The 11,135-nt window shown below is 34.5% G+C and overlaps 1 non-coding gene across 1 annotated transcript; it reads left to right on the top strand.

Moving 5' to 3' along the window:
* Nucleotides 1-10,727: 10,727 nt before the first annotated feature.
* LOC139865482 (small nucleolar RNA R71) lies at nt 10,728-10,834 on the top strand. Its single transcript, XR_011765000.1, has one exon. It is a non-coding gene; the product is annotated as a small nucleolar RNA R71 (small nucleolar RNA).
* Nucleotides 10,835-11,135: the final 301 nt, after the last annotated feature.

The raw sequence follows: 11,135 nt of genomic DNA, 5'->3' as shown, positions 1-11,135 counted from the left end.
TGTTGAGGTCCGTGAATTTCCTGCTGATTTTAGAGATGACTTTTCTAGATTTTTCGTCAACCTACAGCTGGTCTGGACGACAACTTCATGACCTAAATCAAGAAGCGCGTTTCATTTTTGGAAGACTTTACTTCCTTTTAATGATGGAATTGATTCATCGTGTAGATCCATATTTCTTACAGTAAATCGGGTAAAACTGTTTAGTTTAGTCCAACGCAAAAGTATCTTCAATTATTTGTTACAAAAATATGTGATATATGTTTAAAATATCTTGGTAAATTTTCCCACACTTGGCTTTTATTTTCCTTTTTATTATCCTCTATTCCATTTTAAATGAATTCTAACATTTTGGGTTGTTTCTCAATTTATGTCCTTTCCGAGGTAACAATAATTTCGGTATTAACACCTAGTTTTATCGTTCATAAATATGTATAAACAAGATTTTGAGTTCATTTAATTGAAAATTTTTGAAAAATTTTACTAGAATTGGGTAGTCAGTATATAAGACTAGGGCTGTTCTTTATTATCAGAGAGCACTAGATTCTAATACAACTACTGCTTTACTAGTATTTTTAATGGTAACCAAGTGTTTAAATTATAAATTTTTAAAATCCGAAAGAATTTAATCCCTTCCCACACTTAAGATCTTGCAATGCCCTCATTTGCAAGAAATCAGTAACAATTTAAATTATTGAGGGTGATTAGCGTAGAAAAATGATTAAATTTTACCAAAGTTTCCAAACATATTGGCATTTGTTTGCTGAATGATAAATGGTGCATATCATTTGTTCATTCCGTCTTGTTGTTACATCACATTTGTTTTTCGTTTTGTCGTCAAAAGTAATAGCTTTTGCTGAACTTAATGCCAGTCTTTGAAAATGCGCTGTTTTACCCTGTTTTGTACAATTGAAAATATACATACATACAAATATAAACATGCATGGAAATTTGAAATGGAACTTAAAATCCCACTTTCAAATTAAAAATGAAACATTAGTACAACATAATAAAAATATTAAACATTACAATAAAAGTATCATAATATAATGTGTTTAAACATAAATAAACAGAAATAATAAAAATTAAAAATCATATAAATTACCAACCGGAACTATATCAATCATGGATAGGGGTTCCAGTTCATGTCATCGTCCGGGTTCCATGGTTGGTGATAGGTGTACTAGTATGCCTGGTTAGGGTCGTAGAGAGTATAAGGCGGTCTCATCTCGGGCTGGTGTGGAGGATAGTAAGCGGGTCGGGTCGGAACGTAGTGATCCTGAGGTGAAAGTCGGCTCATAATCTGACGCTGATGATAGTCCCATCTATCATGCTGTCGTTGCCTGGAATGCTCGTAATCATTCCGGGCTTGCCACTGCTCCATCCGACGAAATCTCTCCGCGTTTGTCATGTCTACCTCATCTACACGCTGGTAGACATCAGTCATAACCTCCCGAATGACATCCCTAATGTCATCCGCTTCCTCCATCTCCTCATCTGAGCCTCTCTCTACCTGAGGTTGACTACCTACATAGAGTATTGCCTGGTTGCGTCTACTCTTCAATACCTTAGCACCCGCATAAACCCTCAATCCTAAAAGCTCAACCTGTTCCCTACATTCCAAAAGTGGACCCCCTTGGTCCTTATCTACACCTAAATACTCTCCAATGAGAGTAACAAAAATACCTCCTCCAATTATCCCCCTTTCCTGTATTCCTTCAACCATCTTAGATAAGTAAAAACCAACACAGTAGGGGATATTAACAAAGCCTCTTGGGTCTCGAATACACTTTAGGTAAAATAAATCATGTAAGGTCAATTTTTCCTTGTTGTGACCTCTCTGTGTAATCGAGTTAGCCAAAAATCTATGAATTATGCGAAGCTCGGCTTTGTTAATATGTAAGTAGGTATGTGTTCCTCCCCGTCCAAAAACATTATAATCAGACATACGCCTCCAAACGGCGTTCGCATCAAAATTCCTATCTACCCTTTCACCACGATAAATCAAACTCATACAATCGGGTAGTAGTAATTCAGCGGGCGTATATACCTGTAATGCCCTAGCCATGTCCAGCATGGACATCCTGTACATCCTACCGCCTAGTATAAACCTAAGAAAACTTCTATCATCTAATCGATCTACATCTACATTTAATGCTATAGTACTCATCAGCTCAACACACCATTCCTTATATATAGGTCTACGAATGGTGAAACGACGTTCCCAATCAGTAAAAGAAGAACTGCCATACCTTTGTATCAAATGCTCCCTAACACGGTCAGCAAGTTGGACCCTTTTCAAAGGATCCCAATCAATTACCCTAGGCACCTCTACCTCTTTTGTAACTAATTTGAATTTATTACTTTGATATGCCAGGTAATCTCTCCATCGTCTATCGAATCTCAGATTAGGATGCAATGTGTGTTCAGGAATCGTTGGGTATTCTACAGGTGGATGCATCGGAAATACTATGAATTCATTAACAAACTGTAGCGAATCATAATAAGGTACATGTTGATCAGGCTGATGTTGTTCCTGTTGTTGTTCTGGTTCAGGTTCATATTGCATTTCTGGTTCTGGTTCTGGAGCTGGAGCGGGTTGTCTAGATGATGATGATGATGAACCTCCAGTATCGGCTCTCTACAAAACACATGAAACATAAAATTTGTGCATCCAAATATGCATTAGTGTTAGCAAAATAACAACTTAAATTAACCATAATAACATGTTAAATCAAACTTAAACTATATGCATTTTCATAATTTTTACAATTCTATACTTTTTCAAATAAGCACATATAAAAATGTAGATAAAGTTCATAAGCATTTAACTCAAATAACATGTCAAAATAGTCATTACTAACAATTAAACAAGTCTCAAATGGCAATTATATCAAATTAATCAAGTTCATGAATTTTGCACCTAAAAAGTCCACTTTAATCTCCAAAATTCATGTTTAGGATCAATGTTTGGATCATTTAATTACCTAAACATGTTACACTACTCAATTTAGCAATAATTCATGACAAAAATCGGCCATAACCTGTTTATATCAAAAAGCCCCAAATTGCTCAAGAACACAAACCCTAGATTTCTAAAAATTTTGAAGTTTTTGGCTTCAAATCATGTTAATTAGCATCAATCTAGGTTATACATGCATAAAATACTAACAATTTAACACTAATTACACTAGAAATTAACAAAATTGCATTAGGTAAAATATTGGTAATTATCACAAAAACTAGAAAATTTATGAGTTTAGGGGTATAATTTTTACCTTCTTTGAAAAGCTTCTGAACAATTTCATGATTAGAGAGAAAAATTTGACTGATTTTGGTGTTAAAATGGTGAATTTTGGGGTGGATATGTGTGTATGTTCGTATATGTGTGTGTGTTTATGGTGAAGAGCAGACTTGCTGCCCTTTTCTATCTGGCCTGTTTTCCAGCTCCATGCGATCGCATGGAGTTGTAGTTAAAAACCCATGCGATCACATGGGGGTCCGGGTACAGTGTTTTTGCTCTTTTTTTTTTTTATAAAACCTTATAACTTATAAAACATATAATTAATAAAACTTTTAAAAAAAATTTCTTTTTAGGATGAGGGCGTTTCGAATCGTTGTCCTAGTCCGTCCCTCGACAAAATTTTAAAATTTGTCAATTCAAAGCGCGGTTTTAAAAGTAAAGATTTTTGGGTTTTTAAATGTTTTTGGCATACTTTAGTTCAATAAGATTAAAAATAATAATAATAAAAGTTCTCGTCCCTCCCTTGGGTAGAGCAATTTTGGTTCAATGACCTAGTCTTCAACTCACGACGAATTTTAAAAATCATATTTTTAACTTAACGAAATAAAGTAAATTTTTTGTTTTAAATTCACACCAAACTTAAATTTATATTTTTGTTTTTATACATACAAACTTATATTAAAAATATTAATTTTTTTAAATATTTACAATTTTAAATATATTGATTTAAAAAGTTTACAATATTATTTTAATATTAATTTTAAAAATAAAGTAAAAATAAAATTAAAAATATTTTTGGTCTTTTATCCCACTTTAATCAATCAAATATTATCAAAAACATACGCCCCTCTTTTCGGTAAAGTAATTTCGGTTTCATAACCTAGTTTAACTCATGACGAATTTTTGAAATATTTTGGGTTGATTGATTAAAGATATTTATACCTTAAGAATAAACGGTAAATTTCGCAGTGATGTAATAAATTTTTGTATGATATCAATAATTTCGGTCGCAAGACCTAATTTTATTGAATACCAATTTAATACTTTATAGCGAACAATTTAGCGTTTATTATCAAAAGGTTAAAAATAAAAATAAAAATAAAAATAAAAATTGTACATACTTACCTGTGAGATCGTATTCTTAGTGATATGCTTTAGCCCACTCATAAGATAGTCGGACTAATTGATTTTCCATAGCTACATAGGCGCAACCTCGAGCATTCAACGTTTTTTCTTCTAAACATATGAACGGTCCATCTCTGCATAAAGTAACAAATTCGGTATTGGAATATGTCTGATTCGTCGAACATTTTCCTTCGTGTGACCATTTTCCGCATTTGTGACATCTTTCAAGGTGTCGAGCTCTTCTTTTTGCTGCGGATTTTGATTTTCCTTTACCAAACTGTAACTTATTATTTTCGTTCCTGGATTCTTTTCTTACTCCATCCAATTTACCTCTGATTAATGATACTATTTCACTTGGAAGGGTGTCATTATTATGTTTAGTGATCAAAGCATGTAGCATTAGACCATGGTTTAGTTCACAGGAAGTCTTCATCTCGTAAAACCTAAAAAAAATAAAAATTCAGAATGGGGGGAGAAGACTAGTTCTTTAGGGTCTGCTAGGGAAAGACCATTCGGATTCCATTCTCGAGAACTACACGAAAACAGAAAATCTAACTCTAACAGAAATACATATTACCCTAAAAAGATTCGAACCTCCCCACAATTAGTTGAAATTGTGATTAACGTTATTTTCAATTGGATCATCAACAACTTGTATATCTTTGACTTTTACTTCAATCCATTTGTTGATTTCCTCCGTAGCTTTCACAAATTCAACTAACATCGCCTTTTCTTTTGGCGATAAATTGGATACTAATCGGTTACATAACTTAAAGTTTCCCTTAATCTTAGCATCGTGAATCCGTTTATAAAGTTTCTTCGTTGAACTGTTAAAAACGGGTTCATCTAATTTCTTATCATCAACGGGGTTCTTTGTGATCGGATCATCATTAAGTGTTTCTTCATCTTCCCCACACTTATGCGTTTTTATTGGTCTAACAGTTTTGGTTGGTGAAGATCTAAACTTTTGATTCACAAAGGTGATCGATTTATCACCATCCCTAGGTGTCATTCTACCTTCTCTTACTTCAATGAATACCTCGGTGGTTGCTAAAAATGGGCGACCTAAAATTAGAGGAATATCAAGGTTTTCCTCCATATTAATCACTATGAAGTTTGCAACAAAGGTCAAACTTCCCACGTTAACAAGTAAATTATTTGCTATTCCAACCGGGTGTTTAATGGTTTGGTCAAATGATTGAACACATATTTTGGTTGATTTTAATTTACCCATACCTAATCTTTTGTATAAGGAAAGAGGCATAATATTTGCACTTGCTCCTAAATCTGCGAGTCCATTATATACAGCACCATCATTAAGCAAGCAAGAAATGATAAATTCACCCGGGTCTCCTGCTTTAGTAAGTCGAGTTGGTTTGTAAACCTTTTTCTGGTGTTCTTTTCTTGGTTCTTTCACTTCTATTTGAACTTCTTGTTCACATTTTCTTCGTTTCTTGGAATGGGAGGTTTGTATAAGAATTCTTCTTCATCACTCAAATTTGAATCCTCCCTATTTTCCAATTTTGATTTTTCATATGTTGTTGATAACATATTTGTGTTTTCATTTTGAAGGTTTTCTTGGGTGGTGAAATTATGATTAACTTCATTGTCAACTTCCATCGGACCATGTATGTAATGTTTAACTCTGTGACCATTAACTTTAAATTCAATCCCATTTGAATTTATTAACTCTACTGTTCCGTATGGGAAAACTCTTTTGACTATGAATGGTCCAGACCATCTTGATTTCAATTTTCCAGGAAATAGCTTGAATCGTGAATTGAAAAGAAGAACTCTGTCTCCTTCTTTAAATTCTTTTGAACTTCTGATTCTTTTATCATGCCATTTCTTCGTTCTTTCTTTATAGATTAACGAATTTTCGTATGCTTCAAGTCTTAATTCTTCTAATTCGTTTAGTTGACTTAACCGTAGACGTCCAGCTTCATGTAAATCAAGATTACATGTCTTCGAAGCCCAAAATGCTTTGTGTTCAATTTCTACTGGAAGATGACATGCTTTTCCGTAAACAAGTTTAAAAGGTGTGGTTCCAATTGGAGTTTTGTAGGCTGTTCTAAAAGTCCAGAGTGCATCCTCCAATTTAATGGACCATTCCTTCGGATTTGATCCTACGGTTTTTTCTAGAATACGTTTTAATGCTCGGTTGGTATTTTCAACTTGTCCACTTCTTTGTGGATGATATGCGGTGGAGATTTTATGAGTTACTCCATATCTTTTGAGAACTTTCTCAAGTTGATTATTACAAAAATGAGTACCCCGATCACTTATTAAAGTTTTCGGTCTTCCAAACCTTGCAAAAAGACGTTTTAAAAAATTGACTACAACTCGTGCATCGTTAGTTAGGAGAGCTTGTGCTTTCGTCCATTTAGATACATAATCAATGGCAACGAGAATGTAGAGATTATTATGAGATTTTGGAAATGGACCCATAAAGTCAATACCCCAAATGTCAAATACTTCACATACTTGAATGACATTTTATGGCATTTCATCACGTTGACTTATTTTTCTGGCCCTTTGACAAGCATCACAGGATTTGCAAAGAAGGTGTGCGTCTTTGTAAATTGTAGGCCAATAGAATCCAGCATCGTAAACTATTCTTGCTGTAAGTTGAGTCCCATAATGCCCTCCTGTTGGTCCTGTGTGACAATGGTTTAAGATTTTACTAGCTTCATCTCCGAATACACATCGGCGTATTATTCCATCGGGATAACTTTTAAACAAATGTGGATCTTCCCAGAAATAGTGTTTTATATCACTAAAGAATTTCTTTCGTTTTTGGTACGATAATCCTTTTTCAAGGAATCCACATACTAAGTAGTTTGCATAGTCTGCAAACTATGGAATTTCATTATAATCTATCTTCAATAGATATTCATCAGGAAAGTTGTCGTGTATGGCTGATTCATTTAGAACTTCTAATTCGGAATTTTCAAGAAGAGAAAGATGATCAGCGTCGAGATTTTCTGCTCCCTTTTTATCTCGGATTTTAATATCGAACTCTTGTAAGAGTAAGATCCAACGGATTAATCGTGGTGTAGCATCTTGTTTCTAAAATAGGTATCTAAGAGCAGAATGGTCGGTATAGACCACCGTTTTAGCTAGAACGAGATATGAACGAAATTTGTCAAAAGCAAAGACAATAGCAAGGAGTTCTTTTTCAGTAGTTGTATAGTTCGTTTGTGCTCCTTGTAACGTCTTACTGGCATAATATATAGGTTGAAATCGTTTTTCAATCCTTTGTCCTAAAACGGCTCCCATTGCAAAATCACTTGCATCGCACATAAGTTCAAATGGTAGATTCCAATTTGGAGTTATCATGATCGGCGCATTAGTGAGTTTTTCTTTAAGAATATTAAAAGATTTGATGCATTGATCTGAAAAGATGAATGGAGCATCCTTTTCTAGGAGTTTATTCATAGGAGTGGCAATTTTAGAAAAATCTTTTATGAAACGTCGGTAAAAACCGGCATGCCCTAGAAAACTCCTAACTCCTCTAACATTGGTGGGATGTGGAAGTTTAGCAATTACATCTACTTTAGCTCTATCCACTTCAATTCCTTCCTTTGAAATTTTATGACCAAGAACGATGCCTTCTTTAACCATGAAATGGCATTTCTCCCAATTAAGAACTAGATTTGACTGTTCGCATCTAATAAGCATTCGTTCAAGATTAACTAGACATGTTTCAAAAGTATCACCGAAGACTGAAAAGTCATCCATGAAAACTTCCATGCATTCTTCTATCATGTCGTGAAAAATCGTCATCATGCACCTTTGAAAGGTTGCAGGGGTGTTGCAAAGTCCAAATAGCATGCGTTTGTAAGCAAAAGTACCATAAGGGTACGTAAATGTGGTTTTCTCTTGGTCCTCGGGTGCTATTGGAATTTGAAAATATCCGGAAAAACCATCAATAAAACAATAGTAACTATTTCCGGCTAATCTTTCCAACATTTGATCAATGAAAGGTAAGGGAAAGTGATCTTTTCTGGTGGCGTCATTTAATTTTCTATAATCAATACAAACACGCCATCCTGTTACAGTCCTAGTAGGAATAAGCTCATTTTTCTCATTTGTGATGACAGTCATGCCACCTTTCTTAGGCACGCATTGAACTGGGCTTACCCATGGACTATCAGAGATTGGATAAATTAAACCTGCATCAAGTAATTTAATAATTTCTTTCTTAACAACATCTTGCATATTAGGATTTAGTCTTCTTTAGCGTTGCACATATGTTTTATGACCTTCTTCCATAAGGATTTTATGTGTGCAATACGAAGGACTTATTCCTTTAATATCATGAATTTTCCATGCAATGGCTGGTTTATGAGCTTTTAGCACAGAAATGAGTTGAGAGTTTTCATTTTCAGTAAGAGAAGACGATATTATTACAGGTAAGTCAGATTCACCATGTAAATAAGCGTATTCCAAATGGTTTGGAAGTGGTTTTAACTCTAATGTCGGTGGTTCTTCTATCGATGATTTATATCGATATCTGTCTTCTTCTTTTAGCATTTGAATTTCTTCTGTTGTTAGTTCATATCCATTAGCCATAAGTGTAGCTAACATTTCAGTTTCATCAATTGGTTCAGTTCCTTCTCCTAAAGAACATTCTCCTGTTCCTTGTAATTCTGGAAATTCTTCTAACAATTCTGCATGTGATTCTATAGTTTGAATATAATAACATGTATCATCTGCAGATTGCGGTTGTTGCATGGCTCTATCAACTGAAAAGGTAACACTCTCGTCCTCTATACTTAGGGTCAGTTTCTTACCAAACACGTCTAGTATTGCTTTAGCCGTGTTTAAGAATGGTCTTCCTAATATGAGAGGTACTCGAGAATCTTCTTCCATGTCCAGAATAACAAAATCTACTGGAAATACTAAAGTACCAACTTTAACTAGCATGTTCTCCATTATCCCTCTAGGATATTTTACTGATCGATCGGCTAGTTGTATGCTTATTCTTGTTGGTTTCAATTCTCCAAGGTCTAGTTTAGTGTATAGTGAATACGGCATTAGATTTATGCTAGCACCTAAGTCTGCCAATGCTTCTATTGAACTAAGACTACCCAGAAAACATGGAATTGTGAAACTTCCTGGATCTGATAATTTTTCTAGTATCTTATTCAGCAGCACTACTTAACAATTAGTATTCATAGTAACAGCCGAGAGTTCTTCCATTTTCTTTCTATTTGTGATTAGATCTTTCAAGAATTTAGCGTATCTAGGCATTCCTGAAATCACATCAATGAAAGGAAGATTTACATTTATTTGTTTAAACATATCCAAGAATTTGGATTGCTCGGCTTGAAGTCTCTCTTTTCTCATTTTACTCGGGTAAGGAAGTGGTGGTTGGTATGGTTTAACATAAGGTTTAGCCTTAACTGTGTTATATTCATTAACCTTTTCAACTACCGGTTCTTTTTCCTTATCTTGATCAGATTGTGATTCTTACGGAGTAGGAATAGCTTCATCAGAAATTATAGGTATTTCAGGTGGTTTAAGTGTAATACCACTTCTCGTGGTAATGGCTTTAGCTGTTTCATTCCGGGGGTTAGCATTTGTATCACTAGGTAGACTTTCCGGTTTTCTTTCACCTATCAACATTGCTAGGTTGCTTACTTCTTGTTCCAAATTTTGAATAGAAGCTTGTTGATTTCTAAATGCTTGAGCATTTTGTTCATTGGTTTGTTTCTGAGATGTGAAAAATTGAGTTTGAGAATCAACTAGCTTCGACATCATATCTTCTAAATTTGGCTTTTTATCATCGGTTTGTGGTGGTTTGTTTTGAAAAACTGGTATTTGCTGATTGTAAGTATTATTGGATACTTGTTGATTGCTAGGACCTTGTTGGTTGTTATATGGAACATTTCGGTTATAATTCTGATTTTGATTGTAGATCGGTCTTGGCGGTTGATAATTATTCTGATAATTATTTCCAGGCCTTTGGTTTATGTATGAAACATTCTCTCTTTGTTCCATTGTTAATTCAATACTGAGACAATCTTTTGTCAAATGTGGTCCTCCACACTGCTCACAACTAATTCGTATTGAGTGAATATCTTTAGTCATCTTTTCCATTCGCCTCTCGACAGCATCTATCTTTGCGGAAATGGAATCAAAGTCATGGCTAGAATCTGCTCTAGCTGCTTTAGATGATCTAACGATATCTTTTTCTTGGTGTCACTCATGTGAGTGGGAAGCAGTGTTATCAATAATTTTGTAAGCATCAGTTGCAGTTTTCTTCATAATGGAACCACCAGCTGCTATATCGATGTCTTTCCATGTAGTGATGTCGCATCCTTGGTAGAATATTTGTACTATTTGACAAGTGTCTAAACCATGTTGCGGACATCCTCTTAATAACTTTCCAAATCTTGTCCATGCTTCATATAGAGTTTCATTTGGCTTCTGTGCGAACGTAACAATTTCTCCTTGAAGTCTAAGGCTTTAGATGCCGGAAAGAATTGTTTAAGAAATTTTTTAACTAAAACGTCCCATGTATCAATCGCTCCTTCAAGTAACGATTCCAACCAATCTTTGGCTTCTCCCTTTAAAGTCCAGGGAAATAACATGAGATATATCTGTTCATCCTCCACTTCTGTTATTTTAAATAGTGTGCAGATCCTATTAAAGGTACGAAGATGTTCATTTGGATCTTCCTTCGGTGCACCACTAAATTGGCATTGATTAGTTACCATATGTAGAATTTGTCCTTTGATTTCATAATCTGGCGTATTAATGT

Source organism: Rutidosis leptorrhynchoides, chromosome 8 (assembly GCF_046630445.1).
Source record: "Rutidosis leptorrhynchoides isolate AG116_Rl617_1_P2 chromosome 8, CSIRO_AGI_Rlap_v1, whole genome shotgun sequence".
Lineage (NCBI taxonomy): Eukaryota > Viridiplantae > Streptophyta > Magnoliopsida > Asterales > Asteraceae > Rutidosis > Rutidosis leptorrhynchoides.
Note: the sequence above shows the minus strand (reverse complement) of the source record. Positions and strands in the feature narration are given on the sequence as shown.